Genomic DNA, 27,581 nt, shown 5'->3' on the forward strand with positions numbered 1-27,581 from the left:
AGGGAGAACTTGTGAAGGAGAAGGAGCAAGAGGAGCTGGAATGAGAAAAACGTGGTGGTGGGGGGGGGGAGTTGAGGGAATGGTAGGGGGTGGAGGTGAGGGAGGTGATGATGGTGGTGGTGATGATAGTGATGATGAAGATAATGTCTTTTTTTTTTTTAATCACCAGGACAAATTGCTGCTGATGCCTCATGTAAGAAGAGTTCTCTGTTCCCTCACCATTGGGGTTGAGGCTGTTGTCTTTTGGGATCTAAAGTCTCTCCTTCCTTCTTGAGCTTTGCTGTGGACGACTGTCCAAGCCAGCTATTCCACCCCTTTGCTTAAAATCTTTCTTTGTGTTTCACGGCTCTGCTCAATTCTCATTACTTCACCCAAAGTAATGCCATGACCCTTTAATACAGTTCCTCATGTTGTGCAGACCCCCCCCATGATAAAATTATTTTGTTGCTACTTAATGACTAATTTTGCTACTGTTATGAATAGTAATATAAAGATATGATATGCAGGATATCTGATATTCAAACCTGGGTTCATGACTGACAGGCTGAGAACTGTTGTTACAGAGGGTAGTAGAGTGCTGAGACATGGGACTGCCCTTTAGACCCTACACCAAAGCCTTTCTATGGCAAGAAGACTCAAGAAAAGGAAGAGGAGGAGAAAGGGGCGTGGAGTGGGAGTGATTCTCTTTCTAGAAGCTCATGGCTGTCAGTAGCCTCTGCTCATCTCTTCCTAAGTCTTCTAGTGTCTCTTTGTCCAAACTCCTCAGGACAAGCATTCAAGTTGCTTTCATAGTATGATTTTTTAATTTCTCTGCATTCCCTTCAAGATGCCCCGGGCCAGGCTAACAATGGGCTCCAAGATTTCCTACCTATGCCATCTCTTCACCGTGACATCATCTCCGAATCTTCCCCAACTCAGCCCATTTATTCAGCCTTTAAATATTCTCAGACATCATCCTCTTCTTTTGAATAACCCTGGCTCACCAGATCATTAACTGTGTTCTTTCTTCTGTGGTACAGGTCTGAATTTTCATACTCAGTTTGCAATAAAGAGAGCTGAGCTTTACAATTAGTGTTGTCAGTGGACAAGATTTTGGAACTTCTCAGCCTCAGTTTTCCTACCTATCTCAAGGATGGTATCACAAAGTTGGAAGAAGTAACCTTGTACTCAAAGCAAGGCTTGCCAAAAGACAGGGCAGACTAGAGAAGATTCCAGAAGGTGGGGGCAACTTGAGGAAGGACCAAGACTGTGTCATAAGTTTCACTGAGACGAGCTCTGAGAAGTTCAAGAGGGGGAGACTTCTGGTGCTCCACATCCCTGGGACTGCAAGTACTCTCTAGGCCAAACGAATCATAGCTATAGGAAACGAGAAGCTAAAATGACCTGCAAGGTTGTTCCTATATTGTCTTGTCTGTCATTCAGCATCTGGCAGTGGGTGGCCTGGGTTCTGCATCCAGCATCCTGGTCCAGAGGAAAATGGAGGGACCTCAAGGTCAAAGGTCCCAAGGTCCCTGTTTTTTTTGTTCAGGGGCAGAATGGAGTGCTCTGGATGAGCCCAGAGGCTGGGGCACTAAGCCAGGTTCCCCGTTTCTCTGGGAGAAAAGGAGTTTCCACCGGAGTTACAGTTTAGCCCTTTTACCATGAGACTGCAGGTCTCAGAAGGCAGTGGCAACTCGGGAGCACCACAAGCCTATGCTGACACCCAAAGTGTTACAGCTCCTTGTTTGAGCTGCTGTGCCAAGCAGAGCAGAGGAAGCAGCTGGACAAAACCTGCTGGGAGGCAGGTCTGGTGAGACATAGGCCCAGCAGTGCTTCACTGGGGGTCAGCACTGAGCCAGCAGCGGTGATAGAGCAGGTCCCAGCAGCTGCAAAGGCAGTTCCACCATTGCTGTCTGAGCACCGGGTGTCCAGTAGTGGCTCCCCCTAGAGTAAATGGAGTTTCAGATAGTTATGGTGGAGGAATGTTGAGCAAGAGAGCCCCCGAGCATGCCAGCCAGCCTTTAGTTATAAACCTTGGGCAGTGGGGAGGGGTATTGAGGGTGAATATGTCTGATTCACTAGGGCTAAGAGTGCCAGGATACTTAATCTACCTACAGTGGGACAGTACTTCTTCCACATGCAGTAACATGGATGGGGGGTGGGAGGTGTCCTATCACAGGAAGGAGAAAACAGTACTTTCTATGGGTGACAGGATAACTTTTAAATATGACTAAAGGTCATTTGCTGGAGGCTAGGAACTCCTCGGCATAGGGTGAGGTACTTCCAGGAATTCCCTGTGCTTGTTGAACAAGTTCTTTATCCGGAAAGGGTCTGGCCTGTAATCTTCCAGGGGAGCTACATGACACTCCTCACAAGATCTTGGGTTACCAGATCAGGTGGAGTGGGAGCCCTGATGAGGAAAGAGAGTCCACCAACATAGAACGACCACACATGGCTATCTAGAGAAGTCAGGCCTCAAACGGATCCAGCAGAGTTCCTTCCACACTTCTCCCGGTCATAATTGATCTATATGTCATGGGAAAGGGGAATGTATAGAGCAGGGCCAGGTGCAAAGAGCAGCCCAGCATGGTAAGTATACACTCACAGGCTATGGGACACACCAGACAGGTAGATGTCAGATGGTAGCAGCCTTTCTAGAAAAGGCATACATCTGGGTTTGGGGCCCTGAAGTGATGACTCAATGGTTAAGAGTTACTCTTCCAGGGAGCCTTAGTTTGCTTCCCGGCACCCACATCCAGTGTTTCACAACTGTGTGTAACTCTGAGGGATGACCTCTTTCAGACTCCACAGGCATGCCTACATATATAGCATATACCCACAGAGGCACATACAAATATAGTATATACCCACAACGGCACATACACATACAGCATATACTCATACAGGCCCCCTACACATACAGCACATGCCCATATGGGCACATACACATAACCAAAAATAACTATAAATTTACCTGGGAACGGTAGTGTATGCCTTGAATCCCAACACTCAGGACTCAGAGGCTGGAACGTCTCTCTGAGTTTACGGCCAGCCTGATGTATGCTACAGTTGCATGGTGAGGCCCTGCCTCAACATTTGTGTGTGTGCATGTGTGTGGGAGGGGTGGTGGTGTTAAATGGAATTACAAAGTTTAAAAAGATGTGCCAAGTAGTGTGGAAATGTATTCGTCCCTCCAATACTATACAGACCAAATTAATTGTAGATATAGGAAATAAGAGGACAAAATGACCTCTGAGGTTTCACTTAGCTCATCTTCTCTGGTCATTAACTGATCCATAAACTTGATGTTGGTTGGTGCAAATAAAAGATGCTAATTTCACATGCCTTAGGAAACACACTTTGCCACATGTCTTGATGGCTGGCCATTATTGCTCCTATTAGTTGTTGAAAAAAAGAGCTTGAGGATACATGGGCTTCATTTCAAGTTTCAGTTCCACAGCTTGGTCCCCTTAGGACCTGGCACCTGTGATTTTGCTGCTGCTGTCAGGTTTCTCAGCATAACAGTAACAGTATCAGAATAGTGACTTTACAATGCAACACACGGCTTTAAGCAGCTTTAGTAGTAACAAGATTCCTTTTTCAACAGCTTGTAAGGTGAGAAAGCCACCATCACTTCCATTTTATAGACAAAGACACAGAGGCTCATATAAAGGAAACTTTCAAAGCATAAATAGGGAGTGGGGAGATGCGTGGACCACATAGAGCCAGTGACAGCCCGCCCCCATGGCTTGACTCTTCTGGGCAGAATCTGAGAAAGAGGAAGACACTAGGAGCGAGACAGCATTCTCAGCAGAAATAAGAAACTGGGAAAATCACTAAAACACAGAAAATCATTAGCCAGGGGAAAGGACACTCCCTGTGCACTGAAGGTGCGACAAGGCACATCATATATTACTGCGTCTTTCCTGGACTTGTCCTCATGCCCTCCTTTTCTCCTTGGCCTCTGCCTCTGTTAACACAAGAGGAATTCTTTCTTAGCCAATTCTAGACAAGCACCCTTTAAGCCCCCCCTCAAACCATGGCTTATGTCTCTCCACCTTTCTTCCCCTGCCCTGCCTCCCATGCCTTTCCTCAACATTTTTGTTTAATCCAAAGGACTATTTATCAGGTAAAAAAAAAATCTACCATTAGGTAATGTTTTAAGAACATGTTTCCCATCAGATAGATGGATATTACGTAACCCCTAGAACCAGCCATGCCCTATGGTAAATATTACCCGAAAAAGGAAATTCGTGACTCATGATTCACTAAACAGCCAACTAAGAAGACAAGGAGTTCCCATTTATGAAAATTAGTATTGTCTGATTGGTTTTTAATCCACCCTTTGCCTGAGGGTCCTTTGAGTCATGCATGCATGTACAGCATGCAAACTGGCAGGGGCTGATTGGTTAGAGATGAAGTCAGGGTGACTTCAGAGCCTATATTTATAGTTTCTACGTATAAGGAAAAAAAATCTCCATTTGGTGCAATGACCTATAATCAGGACTTTCCTGGCAACACACACACAGGCACATACACACCAGATCCTGCAGCTTACCTGTCCCAGCAGGCTGAAAGTGGTGCTCCTCCCTTGTACTTCTCCTCCCGTCTCCTGAGCTGCAGGGAGGTGCTCAGGCTTGGCAATTCTCAATGCCTGCACTGCAGACTGAACTGCTGCTTGTTTGCTTCATGACTGCAGGCAAGAAACAAGCCCTCTGAGCCTCAGTTTCCTCTCTTGTGGAGATGTTGTGAGGATAAGAGCAGATGACGCCACTTTTATGTAGTACATCACTAACATTTTGACGCTGCTGAGGAGGACACCTAGGGGTAGGGATAGGGATTCTGCACAAGACAATGGTAGCAATGACGTTGAGATTTTTATGTGGAGAAACACTAGGCTCCAGATGCGCTGGAAACAGTGAGACTATAGATCCAGCCCCCTGCCCTTGAGAAACTACAATTGGCTAGAGACTGAACATATAGATGCAGGAAGAGAGAAATGCCACAAAACTTACAGACTGTCCAGTGATCAGTAAACTATGAAAAGAAATTCTGGGCCACTTCCATCCCATCTCTGGAAAGTAAGCTCTTCGTTTTGATAAGCTCCCAATCAATCTATATACATTTGGCAGCATCTAAGACTAGTTGCTCACTTGTTTGACAAGTATTGATGGTATTCCTGAGCTGGGGCCAGAGCTAAAAGGTTTGTGTGCGTTGACCTATCAAGTCCTCTCAATGTAGGCTGAAGTTGTGACTAACTTCAGCCTTGTAGCCAGATCAAGGAAAGCATACACTTAACATGCGAAAAGTGTACATGGGGTGGTGCAGTGAAGGCACTGTCAATATGACTGCCTCATTAGGGAAAGGTTTTTATTGTGGGTAAGAGACAGGAACTATCCAGAGGCATCTGGAAGAGTCCAGATCAGAGAGATAGAGGAACAAACTGGATGTGTCCAGGCATAGGTACATGGCGGAGCAGGAGAGAATAGTGGGGATACCAAAATAGCAAGAGACAGAAGACAGAGCATATTGAGAAAGCAAGAGGAGAAGGGATGGGGAGAGAAGAGGAGAGAGGGAGAGAGAGAGAGAGAGAGAGAGAGAGGGAGAGAGAGAGAGAGAGAGAGAGAATATTGGGGGATACATAGTAGCAAGAGAAAACAGGGCAAGAGTGGCACTACTGATAGGGAGAATGGGATGGATGGACCGTGAGGATTATGATGAGAAGTAACTGGGGGTAAGGAAGGGCAAGATGCTAGCGTGGACTGTGATATGTGTACCAGGTAGCTGTGATACTGAGGGAGCCCAGAGGCAGGCATGGGCTTTGATACTCTCGTAGGTGCCACAGGTAGCCATATGTGCCTTCTGCCAGAGGTAAGGGAAATGACTCTTTTGGGCAGACAAAAATCAGCTTCACAAGTCTGCAAGATCCTGAAGAATACAGGCTTTTATCTAACCACCACAAATCCTTCTATAGTCCAGTGAGCTCGTTTCTGATTGTCTGAGACCTAATATTCATGGTGATATTTGTTGATGATAAGGGGCAACAAGTTTCTTCTGCAACTGCTTCTAGTTAGGCAGGGTCATACTTAGACGTAGGGAAGTCTAGAAAGGTGGGAATAGGGGTCAAAGTCGGGGACTGATAGGACTAGAGACCCAAGGGAGACCAAAGGATAGTGTTGCAGTCAGTGCCTGGGAGCTGTAGTTCTCAAGCCAGCTCTCTTTCTTTCATTTGGCTGGATTGGTCCAGCAAGATCAGGGCTTCCGCAGGACCACCTGAGCCTAGCAAAGCGCAGGCCATTTTGGAGCGGTCTGCAGGAATTCAGTTGGTTTCAGCTGAGTGGAAATCTGCTGGCACAGATACAGACAGAGGACAGCGGTATTAGCATGACCACTGTCTGTAATCTGCACTGCAATCCTCATTGTGGAAAAGGAAGTTAATGAGTGTCTGTAAACAGCAAATTTCCGCCTCTGAGCCATGACAAAAACAAAGGCTGAAAAGCTATCAGCATAATAGAAGTGTAAACATTTATTTGTAACAAGTCAAAAATGTCTTCACAGGAAAGAGAACAAAGGAGGAGAAGATCTTGAGGAGACCGATATATATAGACTAGACAGAGATGTTTTTAGCACAATGAAAGGCACTTTTAAGTATATATTTAGAAAACAACCAAAGGAAATTTAAGTTTTTGGGCCAGTGACCGTCATAACATAACAATTACCCAGACTAGATTAATAACTTAGCAGAACCCCACTGATTAATGTTAAGCCTTGAACTTTGAAGCCTAGCATCATGTATCACCTTAAAGTCTCATTTTTTAAAACTTACTTTAAATCACTTCCTCAAACCTTCACAACTTATATAAACATTAAACTTCCTCCTCCACCATAAATCTGGAAGCATTCAATCATTTACCATGAGACATAGTAAATTCCTGATTATTAAAAGCAGGCACTGATAAGTGTTTTAATAGAGGAATAGTAAAAAGTAAATTTTTAGTCAAAAATAACAGCATGGTAGCTTGAGTTTGTCTTTCATGAAAACTATTTTGTTAGTTTATCTTCTGTAGTATGAAGCCTGTCAGTAAGATAAACTTGTCTGTGAGTTTGCCTTTCTTAGCAGGAGACTTCATAGCTTTAAGAAAAGCAAGGCATGGTTTTTACACATGAAATGGATTGACCAGGCAGATGCAGCTTTGGTGGAAGGGGCTGGGTGAGTCAGCTTGCTGTTGCTAAACTGTCTGATAAAGCTAGAGCTTGTCACCATTGCCATCACAGAGAAAGATAAGGATGAGCAAAAAGTATAAAGCAAGTGGCCCCTGTATTAAGAATGACAGAGATGCCCTGTACCTTACCTGGAAAGCTGTGGAGCTGGACCCAAGGGCATGAGTGCAGGAGAGCTAGCCCTGCCCTTGCTGACTGCAGCATTGAGTAAACTATATGGGACAGTGATGGAGAGCTTGCACAGGTGGGGTGGGTGTGGGCTGACCAACTCAACTACCACCCAGGCACAGGTCCAGGGCTTTGAGTTGGCCCACCCAACATCAACCTCATATATGCACTGCTGGAGCACCTGAAGGAGCTGGCTCTAGAGACACAGGGCAACAACAGGATATCCACGAGGAGGCCCAGTGAGGACCCAGTATAGGTAGTATAGCTGAAGTCAGGGGCCCCAACGCAGACCAATGACTCACTGCAACGAACATTAGCAAGTAAAGACGTGAGAATAAAAGGGGATACTGTGGCACACACTAAAGTTCCACGATGCTGTTTATTTTCATTTTTATTATTCTTTTTTTTTCCTTTTGGAGGGGGAGGGTGCAAGGACAGGAAGTGGATATGAAAGGATGGGGAGATGAGTAAGATTGGGGTACATGATGCGAGATTCACAAAGAATCAAAAATAAGTTTTATAGAAGAATGACATAGACGCATTCCCGACCTTGACATCTAGCCTGGATCCTCCAGGGTGATTTTGATGGCTTTGTTAGGGACAGAAGTTGTCAGTCTTCTGCCACACAGAAGTTCTGAAAGCTGTGGAGGAAGATCTTTTGGGACTGGCCTACCTTGCTTGGTCAGTCAGAGTGGCAGTCTACCCAGTAGTGTCCACAGTTTGGGCAGGGCCTTGATGGCAAGACAGGCAAGGCACAAGGCAGTTCTTTGTCCAGTAGTCAATGTTAGCACACTCACAGCAAGCTCCGAGTGGACTATTGCTGTCCATATGCTTTGCAGATAGGCTCAGCTGCTGCCATCAGAAGCTGGTATTCCTGTCTATCAGGGGAAGCCTTTTCATTAAACACCTTAAATGCCATATTCAGCACATCTCTCTGAGGAGTCTGAGAGCCATCATCTAACCAATTAAATATACCTGATTTTAAACAAATCTTACTTCTTTCAGTTACTTGGCTTTAGGCTTAACACTGACAACATATATAGAAGGATAAAGCTTATCACAGTAGGTGAATTTTACATTTGTACTTAGCATGACTACCAAGCATAGTTCTGAGGACATTAAAGAATTTTATTGTTTATAAGTTGACTGACCATTGCCTTAGTTATTTTTACCAGTTTACAAGTTAGTAGTTTTTAAAAGATCAAGATTTTACAATTTTATGTCTAATAAGTTTGAGTCTTCAAAATTTGAATTGAAGATTCAAATAAAGATCCTTTAGCATCAAAATAAAACTTTAAATCATAAATACAGTTCACACAGAGACTGCTAGCCTTGTTTTCCAGTTCCTTTGTAGTGTACCATTACAGAGTATTTTACAATTTTAGTATGATTCAGTTTATCCAAATACCTAAAATTTAACAAATCTAATAAAGACAACAAGGCTATACATACATCTTCATGTCAGTTTTTTCTACCCTGAATAAACATTTGCAACCTTAGGAATTTATACATCTAGATCATCAAATCTATGTTCTTAGTACGTTCTATTTTCCATAAACAAGAATTTAATTCAAGGTACATTTATATAGTATGCCGTAGAAAATCTATTGTAAATGAAAGTTGAATCAAAGTTATATACAAGCATACTGTAATAAATTAAGGTTATTTATGTATAGGTTTAAAAACTCTTGATCATTTTTATTACAAATTTTAAGTTAACTTTTTGTTATCAATTTTACAGCTCTTTGAACCACACTCAGTAAACTTTAAAAATTCTGAGATACAGAAAGCTTAAGCAATGCCTTTAAGAGGTTTTTGTTTGGTTGGCTTTTTTGTTTGTTTTTGTTTTTTGTTGTCGGTTTTTTTTTTTTGAGAGCAGAAAGCAACAAAGTTTAGAGACACAAGATTTTTCAAGAGTTCAGAGTAGAGAAAGCCTAGAGATAAGATATTTAGAGGATTGTTTGCTTACTCAGTGGCAGAAGTTGTTACCGTCTGTAAGAGTTTGGAAACTGGGTGTGCCCTGTTTTCGACCATTGAGCTGTACTGAGGCCAAAGTGTTTGCAGTAAGACAGCAAGGCTTTAATGAAATATGAGTCCACGGAACAGAAGGAGTGGAAGATGCAGGTGCGTAGTCTGGTAAGAGCCCGTGGAGTTCAGGCTCCAGCTGGCAAGCAAGAGAGATAGAGCAAGTTTTAGGAGTAAACAGAGAGATAGAACTAGCAGTATGGAAGATATCTTCTAGAAGCAGAGAGAAAAAAGGATTTGGGAGAGGCTTGGGGAAAGGGCTTGCAAATAGCTCCACCAGAGGAGCCTTCCAATAGGGGCAGACGGGTAAGTGCCCTAGTAGAGAGATACCCTGAGTCGCAGTGGAGAAGCAAACAGCTAACTCCAGCAGGTTAACAAAGGCAGAACCTTTTCACATGATGGGTACCCAGAAGCACATAGCAGGCTCCAGGAGCCAGAGACTGAGAGGACACTTAGTGCCTTGGGGAACAAAGCTGAGTGCTTAGAGCAAGTTTAGGAGCAGTGGCTGGAGGAGTGGAATTTAAGGTTGACTGTGGTGACTAGAAGCCAGGAGAAACAAATGATGTGTCCTTTAGGAGAGTCAAATCAGCAGCTTGCTTCAGTTAGGAGAGGTTAGGCCCCATGGAAAGGGGTCCACTCATTTCCCTCCCAGAGTTGAGCACCAGAAGTATTTGAGGGGCACACTAAAGAAACCACATACATGGTCATTGTATTAGGGTAAAGGTTTTTATTGTAGGTAAGAGAGAGGGAAAAAATACCCAGAGGCATCTGGAAGAATCTAGAGCAGAGAGAAAGAGAAACAGACTGGGCGTGACCAGGAATAGGGAAGTAGGAGAACAGGAGAGAATAGTGCAGATAGTGAGGTAGCCAGAGGGGGAGAACAGAGCATATTGAGAGAGCAAGAGATGATAGATGATAGATAGATAAATAGATAGATAGATAGATAGATAGATAGATAGATAGATAGATAGATAATAGATAGATAGATGATAGATAGATAGATAGATAGATAGATAGATAGATAGATACAGACAGACAGACAGACAGAGACAGAGAGACAGACAGACAGACAGACAGAGACAGAGAGACAGAGAAGAGAGTTGAGGGGGTAAGAGTAGCAAGAGAGAGTAGAAAGAGTGGGGACAAGAGATGCAGAGAGTGGGGTGGACCAATCCTGTGGATTATACAGAGGACTAGTAGCTGTGGGGAGAGGGAAGGGAAAGATGCTAGTGGACTTTACTATATATAGATAACAGGTTCTTACCAAGGGAGCCTGGAGGCCAGCATGATCTTTGATATGCTGATACATGCCAGAAGGTAAGGGAAATGATTCCTTTTGGCAGCTGGGAACTGGTCTCACAAGTTTCTGAGGAATTCTGGCTTTTATTTAACCACTAGAAATCCTCCTTCAGTCCAACTTGAGCTCACGTCTGGATATCTGGGCTGCTTGAGAACCAACAATAATTATCTCAACAGAGGCTCAGCAAATATTCTCTGCATGTCCTAGGAAGGGAGACTAATAAGGGTAGCAGTGTAAGGCAGACTCTACAGTGAGCCCATCCTAAAGCTGTTGCTGCGTGGTGATGCTCTGCATTCCTTCAGAGCTGGGCAAGTCACCACCTCACAAACAAGCTGGTAGCCCACAGGTGCCATGGCCACAGGGCTAGGAATGCTGAGGGTCCTCTGTGAGGAGGGACACAGATGTCAGAGTGCACCTTCAACATGAGTTGCGTCTCTCAGGTAGACATCGACACCTTAGTAAGGCTATCCTAGGCACTTAGAATGAGGCCTTGATCTCTCTCTCTCTCTCTCTCTCTCTCTCTCTCTCTCTCTCTCTCTCTCTCTGTGTGTGTGTGTGTGTGTGTGTGTGTGTGTGTGTGTGTGTGTGTGTGTGTGTGTGTCTGAAGGTACGTGTGGCATTTAAAAGCAGCCACTTTATTTTAACTCACTGTAACTCACTTTCTCTAAATGAAGCAAAGGCAGTGTTTATTACCCCCAATCTGTGAACCTGACATCTATGAAGTAGGCAAGGGTTATATAAAAACAAGAATTTGGATTGGGCAAGAGTGTGGTAAGATGGGCAATTCCTGGAGCTGATATGAATGTGAATTATCACACTCTCTCTGGAGGTGACTTAGTAATAGAAACCAAGAACTTGAATGAAATTTTATACCTTCAAGCTTTCTAATTGCCATTCTGTGAAATGTGCATAGCATTATTTTTAAAGCCATTAAATCAGAAACACTTTAAAAGAGATTGGTTAAGGAAACTACCAGAAACTCAATGATAAATGGGAAGTGAGATGTGAGTTCTGTGGAGCGGGCTTTGTTCTTGAGTTCACTGCTGTCCTCAGAGCCTCGCCCAGCACCCAGCCCTTCATAGACACTCACTCACAAGTGTTTGCTGATACCACAGTGAGGCACAGGTATTTTGAGCTTGGACTTGTAGGCTCTCAGTCTAAGGTTGTGACAGCCAGTGTCTCAGTATTTCCATCTGGAAGACGAAGGTGCATTCAACTTTGTCAGGGGACTTTGTTAAGGCTCAAATGCTTATATTCACAGGCAAGATGTATTAAACAAATATCAAGTGACTAGTGTACCTGGGAGTTTGAAGCGAACACTTCCACGGTTACTGAAAGCCAGCATACCTTCAATACTTGAGGAAATTGACAATTGAACAGAAACCTACACAGTCTTTGTATTTGTAACACTACAATGAAGCTTAGATGGACAGTGCGCCTGTAGACTGGTAACTACAGAAGGAGTTTAAATGGAGAGAAATAACCGGATCACATGGCAAGCAGTTGTCAGCAAAGACAAGGACTCTGAAAGCTTTGCTTACTTCCGTCCTCATGCTTACTGCTGACCCTGTTGCTTGATGATGACAAAGGGATCCAATGTGCTGGTTCTAGGACAGTCCTTGAATTCGTTGGAAACATCTGTGAGCCCAATGAGGAGCATTGTCACTCGCTGTTTCTAGGCTTTCCCTTAAGCCCTTCTGTGGCTCTAGAGTCAGGGCATCTGCATAGACCACTTTGCCAAAGGTTCATCTAGCAGTCCAAACACTTGCAGAATAATTTGCAGGGGTATTCATAAAACTTGCCGGTGGCACGAGCAAGGCCATGGTAAGAAATCTGAGACTAAAGGTAACAATCACTGTTAAGTTAGGTGCAGAATTTGTACTATAAGGAACTACAGACAAACCTTGCATGTGGGAGACATAAGATGTTTTCTGGACCACCAGCCTTAAGCACAACCTGACAGATTGCTGATACCCAGTGTTCTGTGACTCCATGTCCAACCTCCCACTACAGTTACTTGCACGCTGCTAGTCCAAGGGTAAGCAGTGCGGTCGGGATGGTGGTGCTGGAGGCGGCAGTCAAGGTGGAGGTGGTAGTGGTACCGGTAGTGGTGAAAGCCGAGATGGTGATGGTGGCAATAGTGGTAGTGGTGGTGGTAGTCAGGACTGAACAATTGTACCCTTCACACATTCAAATATTAGCTTCTGAAATTAAAGGAGAGAAACTTTAAACTTGAAGGACATCTCAATAGTACACCTGGAGGATTTATTAAACACACACACACACACACACACACACACACACACACACACACACATCTTTTACTATTTTAAACTATGTAAGATTTCAAAGCAGAAAGATTTTGTGCAGCAGGATATCATCAGGAATTCAGATCATCAGGTCACAAGCCAAGAAATTATTTTTCAAACATATTTTCACACATAATGTACTTTGACTGTGTTTGCCCCATTATCTTCTTCTACCCAACAAGTCCCTCCTCTACTCTCCCGCTTTGTTTCTTTGTTTGGGTTGCCCACTGCATTTAATTAAGGTTGCCTCATGAGTGTGGGTTGGCGAGGGGGGGGGAGGGTGATTACTTGGGGCATGGACTGCTTACCAGTGGCTACATTACTGGGAAATCTCTCTCCCTCCCCCCACCTTCTCATCAAGAGGCATAAACCCCTCCCCCCACTCATAGCGAAATGCTGAAGGGCCCAGTCTTGCACAGGTAACCACCATTCCTAGCAGTTCATCGGTGCGACAGACGGCCATGGTCAGGCACAGCGCGTCACACCACTACTCCCCTCCTTCTCGCTTGCGTGTTCTTTTGGCTCTCTCTTCCTCTGGTGTTCCCTAAGCCTTGAAGAAAGTGATCTTAATATCACTTCCTAGGACTGATCACCCAACAGTTACTTATTCTCGGCACTTTAACCCATCTTAAGTCTCCACACTCAACACCTACTGTTGCAAAAAGAAGCTTCTCTTACCAAGTCCAGGAACAGAGCCATGGGTGGATGTACGCATGCGTATTTAGAGCACATGCTGTCCATTTAGTGAAACATCAGCAGTAGGTTCCCCTGACCTTTTGGGCCAATGACTGATCAGCTCTGGGCTTTTGACAGGTTTACAAGACTTAGTATGGACTCCCTCTTGTAGAGTTGGTCTCAAACCCTATCAGAAAGTAGTGACTCCCCCGATAATAATCATGCATGGGTGGAGGGGGGCAGGGCGGGAGGGGGTGGTATATCATACCTGACAGTTCAGGATTGTAGCATTCTGGGTCCACAGTGAGGTGAGACCATTGATAAATTTTCTCCCTCAGCAGCCTCAATAGAACCTTCTGGCACCATGAAAGCTCCTGATAAAATGTCTATAAATATACTAACGTTGAGTAAGTTTATACCTTCATTGAATACTGCTTTATTCTTGGTGACCTTTTTAACACTTGAAATATTAATTATTCATAAATATTAGAATCTTTCAAACATTATTTTGGGTCTGTTTTGCCTTTTTACTCTGTCAGTTTTTGTATCGTGAACCATCAGCTGAGGGGGTAGCAATTTAAGATTGCATTGTCCAGAAGAATTTCCCTCATTTCTACTGTGAAGCACACGTTGTCATTCCTGGTCATAGTCTTCATCCTGAATTCCACTCAGCCACACAGGCTTTCATTTCATTGGTATTTTCATACTATCATTTCCCAACTTTTTAATTCTGGCTTCATTAAGAGGTTACACTGTCACATCCTCTGCCTTTGAATCTGAATATTCCAACAACATTCAGTTGCGTTTAGTGGTACTGTGGTGTTCAGGCTTGCTGAGTTGGACAATATTGTGGTGCCTCAGCCTACCATCTTGTTGTTTGTTCTCTATTTATGCCACCTACCCATTGTTCTCACCATTTACATGAGTTATGAGTAGATCTTGGGTGGATGAGTTAGAAGGAAAATGCCGGATGAGAGAAGTAAAGGGCATTGGAAGAAAGTCACACATATAAAAAAGCTTATGTAATTTCTTTAGGGAAATGAAGAGCCAGGAGAGGAAAAAAGGAATAGAATAAAATGAAGCATAATTGTAGTGTAATATAAGGTCTTATTAACACTTTAGGATCACAGGAATTATTTGATATTTTTGGTGGATGACATAAGCTTTTTAGAAAATTGCCATCATTTACAGTTTGGAAAATGGTCTCTACGGGGGAAATAATGGGCCAACAGGAAACTACACTAATAAAAACCCAAAAAAATATTTGGGCTTGAATTGCAACATTAGACACTAGAATCACAAGACATAGATGAATATGGTGTTTTGAGTAAGACTAGCCCTCATTGGATCGTGTATTTGAAACCCAGGTTTTGCTTTGGTCAGATGGAATACTCTGTAAAGGTGAGCATGGCTTGGTGTTTGCTTGGTTTGGCTGCATCATAACGTTTGGTGTCTTCTTGGATCTGTTGCACTCGTCTCTATTCCTTTCTTTAAGCTTGAACATAGTGCCACCATATTTCTTTCTCTGACTCATGAATAGCCATGATCAAAACCCAATTATCAATGACTGCGTAAAGCTAGGTGGCATAGCTGAGTGTAATATATAGATTTAATACGCTCAAGACTCTGGTTCAGTCCCCAGAACTAAAATAATGCCCCACCCCTACACACAAAACTGAAAAAAATCATTCTTAGAGATCAGATCCAGAAAAGAACTAGACTTTTTAATAACAAACAGCCTTGTGTAAGGTAAGAAAGATGGCAATTTCCTGACTTTCAGTTAAGAGCAGAGGATAAAACGTTGCTGAAATGTTGATTTATGAGTAGAGAGCTGATAACGAAAGATACTTGGGATTACAGCAAGGGTCTGATTGTTGTGTAGTATTGAATGTTCTTATGTAGTAAGAGAACCTTCCCCTTTTTAGGTATGTGACTTATTATAAAAATCTTGAAGTTAAGTAGATATGTCAAAGTCTCAACTAAACATGGATGATATAATCAAATCAGGATAAGCCGAAGAGAATTCCTTAATAAACAGGGTATTCACCAAGATGAGTTTGGCAAAACTGTAAGTATTGTATAGCAACCTAGGTCTCAGTGAGATTGTTACCTCCCTTGGGACCTAATGATATAAGGAAAGTAACAGTTATCAAGACCTAGAAAAAGCGAGCTGGGGCAGGACCGATCCTTTTGCAAGAATCAGTAATCTTGAAATTGATGGACTGAGCCTGCCTAGTTCAACCTTGAAGAGGAGATTTAGAGAAAGATATACCTTTAGCCCACTCTTCTCTTCCTAATCTAGAGACCCCATTTTCTGCATTAGAACCATAGAGTCCAGACTAAGATATTCCACTGAAGGTGTCTACAAAGACCAGCCTACCATGACAGAGAGGAAAAGAAGAGTAAGCAGACAGTCTGGAAATGGGGAGGAGAGATGTGGTGGTGACACAGTTAGTCTTAGTCTTTAGACAATGGAATGTAAGCAGATATTATATGTACAGTCTAGGGCTATGTTTCCAAAGGAGAATGTGCCTTTCTCCTACCTGTCAACCAGGGCGATAACATGTTAGATGGAATTTGCAAGGCCATTTGGTCCAAAGAACAGAAGGCACTGATCAAACAGTACCATAGAAGGAACCTAGATGTCTAAGGGCCAGGGGACTAGCTCTAGTTGCCTACATTTAATCAAGAGAAACAAACATATTTTAAAGCCACTGTTACTGTAGACTTTTCTTTTATTTGCAGTTGGTACAAACCCTGACCAATTCAAAAAACCAAACAGGAAATTCTTTAGGGACATAGACATATTGGTTATGGCATTTTAAAAAAAACCTGTAAGCATCTATAATGGATTTTGTCTAGCTTGAGCAAAGGGGAAATTTATTAGAAGGATGCTGTGGGTGTCTCAGAGAATCAAAGGAAGTGCTGAACTACCGAGATAGGAGGACCCAGGGCCACTCTGGTATCTCAGCATTCTTCATGGCGCTTTTCCCTGGAGGTCTGCCACCAATGTGACTCACTGCCCAGAACGCCCACTCTCTTCTGCAATCCATTCCAAAGATCATATTTCTATTTGAAATACTCTGGTTGGGTTGCCTTGTGTCAGACTCTGGTGTCTTTGGATCAGGGTCTCGGAGTATAAACAGGACCACAGGGGTTCACTTAAGTTCTAAAGGCCATGAGGCAGTATGAGTCAACCATCCTAGAGATAAGACTTTAAAAAGACCATTACTTCAACTCACACCAATCTCTAAAGGATGTTTGTAAGTGAGGTGTATGGCCACAGTGAAGTCACAGCTCTTCAAGGACGCTCTTCATACTTATTCCGGAGGCAGAATAGACAATAAAGAATTCCTGGCTTCCAGCTGATACCTAATGTCTGTCTACACTGGATCTTACAGGACTAGTGTCAGGGGAAGGGGAGGGTGTCAGAGCCTGCATTTTGTATAGCTAAGGTCATCAAACTTCTTAGCAGCTGCCATGCTTTAGGTCATATATTTTAATTCAACTGACAAAAATCATTAAATTATTTTTAAGTCCTACAGTCTGACAGGGATGAGAACACAGATAAATCTTACCAGCCATGTGCTACCAGAGAAGGAACTATCTGTCAAAAGGGTAAGGGGAGATCCCAGGGAACTGCATAAGCACTGTTTGAGGGGGGTCCACTGGGTTAGCAGAGGGCTGGAAGTATAATTGGAGGAAGAGACTTCACAGCACAAGAAACTACATGTATAAAGCTAAGAAAGCAAACCCAGTGCTCAGGCCTGTTCCAGGCAGGGGTGGGTAGACAGCTAACACCTCCTTGTAAATATGAGCTCCTGAGCACTGACTTGATGCTTTGGCAGCAATCCCCTGGGTATCCACTGTGTGTGCTGAGTTACCAGGGAGTCAAAGCTGAAGGAGATGCCATTCTTACCTCCAGTGGGAGGGGAAAATAGCGCTTAGCAACCAGATGAGTTACAACAGCAGGGATAAATCCCAACCTTGGGTGAGTTCCAGGAAGGGGGCTTTGCAAACTGAGCCCAGAACTCTAGGCAGGAGCTGAGCTGAGGACTGCACTCCACGCTAAGGCCTCTGGGGTTTCTGCACTCTGGAGGTCATGACACTCTCTAAACTTTGCTAATGTATTTGCCAATCAGCAAGACTCCTTTGCAGATGCCTCTTCAGATCTCTAAGGAAGGAAGCTGCAGTTGCTTCACACTTGTCCCAGGTCCGGCACTAGTGATTTCAGCTGACATTGGCGCTCAGGTACAGCCTGTGTGCCTAAGGCTGGAGAGGAGCAAGTCAGAGGAAAGGAAAGGAGTGCTCACTGTGATGGGATGGGTTGAGCAAGCAAATTCTGCTTTATGTAGAGCCTTATACAGAGCCTTGGATTCTTCTTTCTTAAAAGCTACTATCTTCTGGGTATGTGAGATAGGACAAAGCCTGGTTACTTTGTTAGTCAGGAACACACAGCCGGCTGAAACTTGCTGAAACTACTTCTCCTTGGACTTTATCTTCACCAAGGCCAAGTGAAGGCAGGCCAACAGCACGGCAGACATCCAGACTCATCTGTCTTGTTAAGATGGCGGCTGACTCCAAATCTCCCTTCCTCGTTCCAAGAAGTGAGGAAAGGCTTTTACCAAGAAGGTTTGGCTGTCTTCTTCAGGACTGGCTACTTCAAGTGGATGTGTGCTTACATCTCCCTGGTTAGACTGACACAGTGTGGCCACCCCTAGGTGCTGCTGGAAAGTGGAAGATTGTGTTGTTGTTCTTGTTGTTATTTATTTACATGTACATGTGTGTATGTCTATATATTTGCACGTGCTGAGGTGAGAGGCTTCCTCTGGAGCTGGAGGTAGAAGCAGTTGTGAGCTGCTTGAAGTGGGCAGTGGGCATTGAATTCAGGTCCTCTGTAAGAACAACACATGTTCTTACCCACCTTTCCAGCCCCCAAAGTGAGCTATTTTAGCGGAATGCATTTTCACCCCCTCCATGTAAAGGTGAGTCACTGTTGCTCAAGGGAGAAGGGAGAAGAAGGAAATGGGTAACAGTCGACAAGTGTCACTTCATTCCATGTTTCCAGAGTTTTGAGAGGTGGCAGAGTGACCCAGAGTTTACTGATGGGGAAGTGTATTAGAAGAGGAAAATCAATTTTCCAAAGTCACCCAAGTAGTGAGTCATGAAATAAAGATTTTAAAACAGGTCCATATTATCCCAGCAGCAAAGGATTTTCTATATGATATCATCCCATCTCCCTTAGCCCTGTGACCTTGAGTAGTTGGCTAAGCTTGCCTAAGCCTCAGCTTGAAGCTCTGTATGAGAAGGACAGGCAGCATGCAGGAGGGCTGGGAGGCAATGTGGAGGGCTTTGAATAGGCCCTGCTACTGCCTCTTGCTAGTGTCCCACCCATAGTGGACTGGCAGCAATGTCTCTTTGAAGAACTTAGCTTGAACAGTGGCATTTGGACTTGGCACTGCAAATCGTCTTCATCGGTTTTTCCGATTTAGGCTCCGCCACGGTTTCCCAGGAATTTCCACAGGCTGTGTTTCCTTTGTGTATTTCAAGGCTGCCTAAGCACGTGGGTTTCTCTGGCATTCCTCAGCAGGGCAGAGCTGTTCCCACACTCTCTCTTCACGGTCCCCATGAGAGCCAACCTTGGGCTGTTTCTTAGATGGTGCTTCGTTCTCGCTCCATCCCAAGACAGGAAACCCCATCTAAGCACCTGGGTGTTTCCAGCTGCAGAACGCCAAGCAGCCCCCATGGTGTCACCTGGGCTTTGGTTCTTGCTGGTCTGAAGATTCTCTGATGCCAGTGCAGGCTCACGCCCCCTCCCCCTGACCCTTCCACTACCTTCCAGGCTGGTTTCTTTGTCGATATTTATTGTTTTCATTCCCCTCTGTATTAATATGTGACTCCTTTGACATCTCTGCCACACCCAGACTGAACTAAGCCTCAACCCATAGAGCAGCGGTTCCCAACCTTCCTAATGCTGCAGCCCCTGCAATACAGTTCCTCATGTTTTGGTGACCCCAACCATACATTTATTTTTGCTGCTATCTTATAACTGTAACTTTGTTACTGTTATGAATCATAATATAAATGTCTGATATGGAGGATATCTGATATGCGACCCCTGTAAAAGGGTCATGTTACCCTTAAAGAAGTTATGAACCACAGGTTGACAACCACTGCCACAGAGTCTGTTTTAACCTTACTAGACACCAGAAATTTTAAAGCAAACAAAAATGTAGTATATACGTATGTCTGTATAAGTGTGTGTGTGTGTGTGTGTGTGTGTATAAAATAGAGAGAGAGAGAGAGAGAGAGAGAGAGAGAGAGAGAGAGAGAGAGAAGAGAGAGAGAGATGAAATGCATTGCTATGGCCTGAGTACTAGCATCCTATCCAAACTTATATTGAAGCCTTGGCCTCCAAGATGATAGAATTAAAGGGGTCTGGATGAAATAATTAGGGCAGACACCACACAGCAGAGATGGGTGCCCTGAGAAAACGAAGAGGCCTTCTGTTACATAAAGACATAGTGAGAAAAATGCCATCAATGAGGAGGACGGCCATCACCAGGCACCAGATCTGCTGGGCTTTATCTTGGGCTTTCTGACCTCTGCATCTGCAAGAGGTGAATATTTATTGCCTACAAGTCTTATGGTTTACGCTATTTCTGTTATAGCAGCTATGTTCATTGTATCATAAAGGAAAAAAGGGAGGAGGGAGGGAAGAGTCATGAAGGGGTACTTCCAACAATTCTAACCCCTCTCCACCAACCAGGGCATGTGGATGACCAAGGATGGTCCCACTGAGTAGACAAAGGGCTGAAACAGTGCTTCACGGGGCACCTGTGGAACCCAGGGTTCACTTTTTAGTGGACAGTAGAGTCTTTCCGTGTCAACAATGTAGGTATTTTCTTGGCCTTTTATCTCCTGGATGAGTATGCTATCTATTTTTCAAGCCATTTCTCTACTTTAGAAGCTCACCGATATTAATGACACTGGAGTGAAAAACACTCCAGAACATAATTGCTGGACAGGTGGTGGTATTTCAGAGCGACAGAATCCAAGAGGAGGGATTTGGATGGATACTCCAAAGTTGCACTTCTGCTCACGGGATATAAGTACAACCACTTTCCCAGAGCCTCACTGAACCTGGATGTGGTAACCACCTCCCTCACCCCTGGGTTTGAATTCCTCGAAAGACCACAGAGTTGCCATTTTCCTTCTGGCCTTTGACTATTAGCATCAGACTCTTGATTGAAAGATGTAGGGTTCTTGATTGTAATAGTCACTAGGTCTCTCTCAGTCCTGAGACTCTGCTCTTACATTGCCTCCTGAGGTCCAATAATAACACTTAAGTTCTCAAAAAATCAAAAAGAAAAAGAAAGGAAGGAAGGAAAGAAAGACAGCACTCAGGAGTTAAGGCCCTCAAAAGATCATTCTTTGAAGTTCACCCAGCATCTTTCCCCTATATTTTCTTTTTATTCTTTATTCCCCCTGTTATTTTTTCAGTTGTTGTCTGCGTCACTCTTGACTTTGCTTTGCCCCAGTCTGGCTGAGTGTCTCCCATGTGAGATGATGTCTGTGTCTATAACATTCAAGTGAGCTAAGTCATCTTCTCAAGTCAGAGCCCTTGTTGGTGAAGACTCATTGTCTGTTGTCTCTGCGAAAGTCAATTTCATTTGATTTCAAATTCAGGGGGTGCTCACTCTGGGCTAAACTTTGGGAATACAAAACTGTGAACCATTCAGGCCCCATTTCAAGGATGTTTGAATTCTAGAGGAGTAGAAAGCCAAGAAAGAATGCTGTGGTCCTCTAGTCAAGCCAGAAAGAGTGAGGCCAGCATACTCTGGCAGACAGGGCAGCCTCCCTACTCACAGCTGTGAAGATCAGGATCTCTCTCTCTCTCTCTCTCTCTCTCTCTCTCTCTCTCTCTCTCTCTCTCTCTCTCCCTCCCTCCCTCCCTCTTTCCTTCCCTCTCTCTCTCTGTCCCTTCCCTTAAATCCATGTGTTGTGTTGAAATCCTAGCACCAAGGCCAAGGTGACAGAGATGGAGAGCCTTAGAGAGTTGAATATGCTGCAAGGACTACCCCCATTTGAATTGGTTGAATCCTTTGAGACTAAGAGAGATTCCCCCCACCTTTTTTACCTCATGAGGTCAAGGCAATATGACAGCCATTAATGAGGATGTAAGCTTCACCACCAAGTCTGCAGCCCATTGACCTTGGACTTCCCAGCCCATAGAACTACACACACAAGTGTACATTGTTTATAAGCCATCCAGTTTATGGTATTTTGTCATAGTGACCAGAACTAGCTGAGATTCCAGCAATAAACAAGGGCAGCTCACAAAACTCTGTGTGTTGTTTCATCAGCTGTTAAGTACAGGCAGCAGTCGGTCCCTGGAAGGGCAGTTATGAGGATTAAATAAAATTCTTGGGGTGTGTTATATAGTCATTGACCAAAAGGTGCCTTACTGACTCCATCATTTGTGTGTGTGAATGTTATACACAGACATGTGCATTGTCAAAAGACAATGTTGTGGAGTCAATTCTTTTCTTCCACTTTCATATGAACCCCAGGATCAAATTCAGGTCATCAGGTTTGCATAAGTATTTTTACCCTTTGACTTACCTTGCCTGCTTAATAAATGTTAGTTTTTTAATGCTATTATCACCATCATTGTCTTAATTACTGTTATTTTTTTTAGAGCACCACGAAAGACGTCTAACTTAACCTAGGGGTCAACAGAGAAGTCAGTAGTAAGGTCAAGCAGAGGAAGTAGATGTGGCCTTGCTGAAGAAATGAGATATTCCATTTTGATTGCATTTTGAGCAGTGACAGGGGCTGCTCCATGGTCCCATTTATACATCCAGACACTCAGGAACAGGGGAGTTGCATATACAGACCAGGGTTATGTGACGAGCGGGTGGCAGCGTAAAGACCTGAATGTGTCACATTTTTATTTCCTTTATTTTGTTAGACAACAATGAAGCACAGAGAAGCATCAGGGCCAAGATTTCCATCCCTTTCTCAGCATCCTAAATGCACTTTTTTCTTCTACTACCCTAAGCTGCCCACCTGCAACACATTCCAGGGTATAATCTCTCTGCGGCACCAGAAAAAAAAAACATTGGTCTTCTTTCTAATTTTGTTTTGTTTTGGTTTTCTGTTTGTTTTTCAGACCAACCTTTCCATGCCTTTCCCTCCCCACACTGCTTGTGTTGAGGTTCTCAGAGCTTGTGACAAGTGGGCTTCCTCTGCAAGGTGCATGGGTTTCTCTGAAGTTGGTAGACACAGTAAGATGGCACTGGTGGCATTTCCAAGGGCGAAGACAAGTGGAAACTTCCTGACATTTCAAGCAACAACAGCTGAAAGGAAGTGGAATTTTCCTGAAAAACAGGCAAGACATCTCTGTCTCAAGTTATCGATCTGGTGCGCACGTCTTGCATTTAATCTGGTAATTAATTTGGAGGAAGACTGTGTGAATACTGACTTTCATTTAGTGAGCTTAAAAGCATTCTGCTTCTGATTTATTTTGTCTTTATTTATGCAGTGCTATTGGATTGGGAAGAGTTGGATGTTAGGCATCTGGCAGGCAGTAAAGACAGGTAAAATCCAAATAAGAAATATCAAATCTTTGAAGGCACTCTATCTTTTGTGATTTATTAATCACACCCACTGAAGGATAGCTGGCCCTCTAGGAGCAGCTCAGAAAGAGGGACTGTTCAGCAGGCAAAGGTTGCCAGACCTAGTCTTCCTTTGGAACAAGAAAACTAAAACTCTCAAATAGGGAAGAACGTCCAAAGTCAAGCTATGAGTTAGCATTGAAAGTAACTCATAATTTGAGATACAGTAAGACTTCCCAATATGCCCCAAGTGTTTTAATAGCAAGTTGCCAGCTGAGATAAGGCCACACTGGTCAGAACAGGTAAGTAACCTGCCCACCAGCTGAACTGCCCACTCTCCAGACTAGCTTCCCACCCCCAGTCTCCTCGCCTCCCCCTGCAGCCTCACTGCCAGCCCTACAGGCAGCCCCCTGCCTTTAATCCTGAAAGACTCCTGCTGCTCATGTGCAGGCCACACCAGCCAGGAGAACAAAGACACCTCCCCCAGCCCCCAGCCCCCCACCCCACTGCAGCACCAAAGGCCAAGGCAGCTGCTGGAAGTCCAGCGCCCAACCTGGTCAGAGACTCCATACTGAATTCTGATCATGCCAGACACCAGAAATCCAGGCCACAAAGATCAGATTATCGAAGAGGAAACAAACTGAGCAACAAACCACCCATCTAACGTAACAAACCCAGCACCTAACCCTGCAGTCATCCAAACCCAGGTGCCTGTGTAAGAGCACAATCAACACCAACCAGGGCAACGTCATCACCAGAGCTCAGCCGCACTAACACAAGACCTGAATACACCAGTGCAGCTGAGACGCCGTAGTATGACCTTAAACCCAACCTTAGGAAGATGATAGATGTCCTTTAAAAAAAACAACCTAAAAAATAAAAAACCCTTAAAGGAATCGAGGAGATCAATCTGCCCTAGTTCCCTCTTGCCCTAAGAACAGACGTTATGGGCTAGCCTTCACTAACCTGGCAAACTCCACCTCACATGCATTCACCTCCATTCCTCTGAAACAAGTTTATCTTTTCATGAACAGGCTATATATGGTCGTCTTGCTGCTGGTTGATGCAGATGCTCACCACCTGTCTGAAACACTTCTCCAGAGAAGGAGGGAGGGAGGAAGGACCTGAACCGGGATTCCCAGCTCATTTCATTGGGAGGCTCCCTTCTCTGGATTAACGCCCACTGCAGCAATTCAAACTACCTCTGACACACACATTTTTCAACTTTTTGTCTGCAACTTTGTTAGTGGCCTAAGACTGCCCTATTGTAAACGTTGGCACCAAAATAATGGTTTATTTCGAAGAGTTGCCTTACTTCTCTTTGGATAAGTCCCCCACCTTCTGCAAACCTAAGACTCTATTTTCATGCCTTTAGTGGGCTGAGAGTCTTCACTAGGCAGTGCGTGGAACTAGGAAAGCAAGCTGGCATTTACATGCATGGGTCCAGAGGGGAAATTTCACAGAATCCTGTAGACAATAGCATCTTAAAGGGCAACACACACTCAAATGGCACTCTCTGCAAGAACTGGGAAGTATACAGAACTGATACAAACACTGCTTATAAAGGAGTAGGTGGGGTCACATTAGGATGGGGATGTGGGAACCTGGCTTAGACTCTGCTGTCTACATGGAAAAGATGAAAACCAAGATGGGTGGAGGAGTGGAGTGCTAGTAGAAGGCAAATAGGTCACTGCATTCTTACTGAATACCTACTACTATAGCTGCATTCTAAAAAGCCAGGGTACAGCTAAGACAAAAATGTGATGATTAGAGAGAGACAGAGAGAAAGAGAGAGAGAGAGAGAGAGAGAGAGAGAGAGAGAGACAGAGAGACAGAGAGACAGACAGAGACAGAGACAGACAGACAGACAGAGACAGAGAGATTGGACTTCACCTCCAAATTCAGCCAGGAACTCATTGTGTTGTTTGTTTTTGTTTACTCATATATATAATGCGCACTCTCTTAATATTTATCATTTGGCTTCAATGTTACTGTGCCAGCATTAGCCAAGGAAACAACATCTTCCAGACACAAGAGGACTGATGTACATATGAACTCATAAAGTCTGAGGCCACATGCACAGGATCATACAGGTAAGAGTTAAATGGGGTCCCAGTGCTGAGAGAGGGAAGTAGGAACGGACTCCATTTCTGACCAAAAGTGATCGTGATTGAGCCCTGCTTGCAAAGAGAAAAATTGTTTTCTCCAGTGCAATCTTACTGGGTATATCATTCACACTGCAATGTATACCCCATGCCCAAGAGCAGCTGGCCAACACACAACAAAAAAGTATTTTTGCAGACTTTTGTCTCAAATTGCTCTGGGCTTCCTTTCTTTTCCTTATTTGTCTTTTGGTGGTATATTTTAGTTTCTGTGTTTGTGTATGTGTGTGTATGAGTCTGGTGTTTGGTTGGTTGGTTTATTTGTTGTTTCTTTGAAAGGGGGTTTGGAGTTTGGTGGGTGGAGCAATGGGGAAATATTGGGGGAGGAAAAAATGTGATCAGAATATATATTTTTTTAAAAATGTCTCTCTCTATTAAAAAAAAAGTTGCACAGGCTTAGCAGAAAACAGTGTCCCAGGATTTCAGGTTTTATATTTTGTTGCATATGAAATAATCCCAGACTGGCAACTACAGAAAGGACTGTTCTGGGGTAGCTTGCTTTGTGGAGACACTGAAGAGCAAAGAGCATGTCCCCAGGCTTGCTGGGATGGCAGACTGTACAGCAGCACAGCAGCGGAAGCAGGAAGGACCACTGGGCCAAGAGAACCCGCAAAGAACTTGACCCTACAATGAATACTAGCCAGACATCCCATGGAGGAAAAGGCCCTGTGCTGATTGATGCTTGGCCATGAGCTAGTCTGTGGAGTCTTAACCCAGTGTTGTATTTGGCCCAGCATTCTCATGGCTCATTTGAAAGAGATGAGCAGGAGCATACCTCCCATGTGAATATTTTGATGATGATATGGAATAATTAGTGCTTAAATGACTGGAAATTAGTACAACTATTGGCCAAGCTTGGTTGTCAAACACTGGCCATTAACTGGGAGAGCAACATTTCTTCTTAGCAATGAACAGTATGTGTAGCCCCAATGGTCAAATGGCCTTGCCTTTCTAGCACTTACTCTACAGGGAATATGAGCTTAGAATGAGGGATCCAGGCTCCATGAACACGGGAACTGGTTAACCTTACCCTTTGTTGTGCCTCTAAATAAATAATCCCTGCTTGTAGTAGGAACGCATTAAATGCTAAGGGAATGAATACATTGTAGGAGAGAGAGAGAGAGACATAAACATGTAGTATGCTTGAACAGAGGCCAGGGTGGTGAGGAGGCCTAACACCACATCTCATTAAGAACATTGCTGGGACCATGGCAGTGCAAAAGGGGGCATACTGGGGCGTATGGGGTTTCTGGTGAGTGGGTTCATCAGTCAGAGCTTAGCCAGCAAGGCAGAACTGTTGTGAGAATAATGATTAGTCAGGTCTGTGTCTCAGTATCTATCCTAGTGAGTCTCCCTGACGCCTTCTCCCCAACCCATCAACCTGAGTCCTATGTCCAGTGCCCAGGCCTATCTAGCTACCGCTGCCTATTGTAAAAACCAACCTATAGACTTCTACCTGGACACACACTACCAGCTACCACATACAGGTCCCTTTTGGGCCAAACCCAAGCTCTCCAACAAGCTAGATCTCCCACATCCTTCGCCAAGGTCTCTCCTGGTGAGTGTCCCGGACCCTCCCCATCCAGGTGCATCCCTTCTCTCAACCAGCAGCATGTAGTTTAGGACCCATGTGCAGAGCACCAGCCTAGCCTGGCCTCCTCTGCCTGTGCCACAGCTGACCTCTAGGCTTCTTTCAGGACTCTCCCAACCCATGCCCCATCCAACAGGTGCCTCCCACACCACGCTCAACCTTTCCACCTAGCCAGGTCTACCCCCACATACCACCCTTGCACCAGGAGCCACATCATATGCACCAGCCCAGTCCCCTCTCTTCACATGACTTCATTCTACCCAGCCCTGGATTTCCAAGCTCCAAGTACAGCCCACACACATGTTCCTTTTTCTGCCTCAATCTGCTCAGTTCATCCCAGACTTTAAACTTATAAGTCCACTTGCTAAGACCTCATAGTAATTAAGACCAACACTATGAAAGACCAAGCTAATTTATTTTTTCCTGAACTTAACCATTATTGTAGAATGTTTGCCAATGAGAATTACCTAGATGAGCCCCAAGATATAGAATTTAAAATAATTTGTTTCGTCTCTCTCGGGAACCTCGGTG

At 44.2% G+C, this 27,581-nt stretch overlaps 1 long non-coding RNA gene across 3 annotated transcripts; it reads left to right on the forward strand.

Moving 5' to 3' along the window:
- Positions 1 to 9,357: 9,357 nt before the first annotated feature.
- Positions 9,358 to 26,582, forward strand: LOC311598743. 3 transcript variants are annotated; one of them, XR_014779659.1, is made up of 5 exons: positions 20,082 to 20,297; positions 20,628 to 20,829; positions 22,853 to 23,103; positions 25,298 to 25,390; positions 25,920 to 26,582. It is a non-coding gene; the product is annotated as an uncharacterized lncRNA (long non-coding RNA). The 3 variants fall into 3 exon arrangements; XR_014779657.1 differs by lacking the exons at positions 20,082 to 20,297; positions 20,628 to 20,829 and adding an exon at positions 9,358 to 9,504; XR_014779658.1 differs by lacking the exons at positions 20,082 to 20,297; positions 20,628 to 20,829 and adding an exon at positions 9,414 to 9,492.
- The last annotated feature ends 999 nt before the right edge of the window (positions 26,583 to 27,581 follow it).

This window comes from Acomys minous (genome assembly GCF_964271855.1).
Source record: "Acomys minous genome assembly, chromosome: 1".
NCBI lineage: Eukaryota > Metazoa > Chordata > Mammalia > Rodentia > Muridae > Acomys > Acomys minous.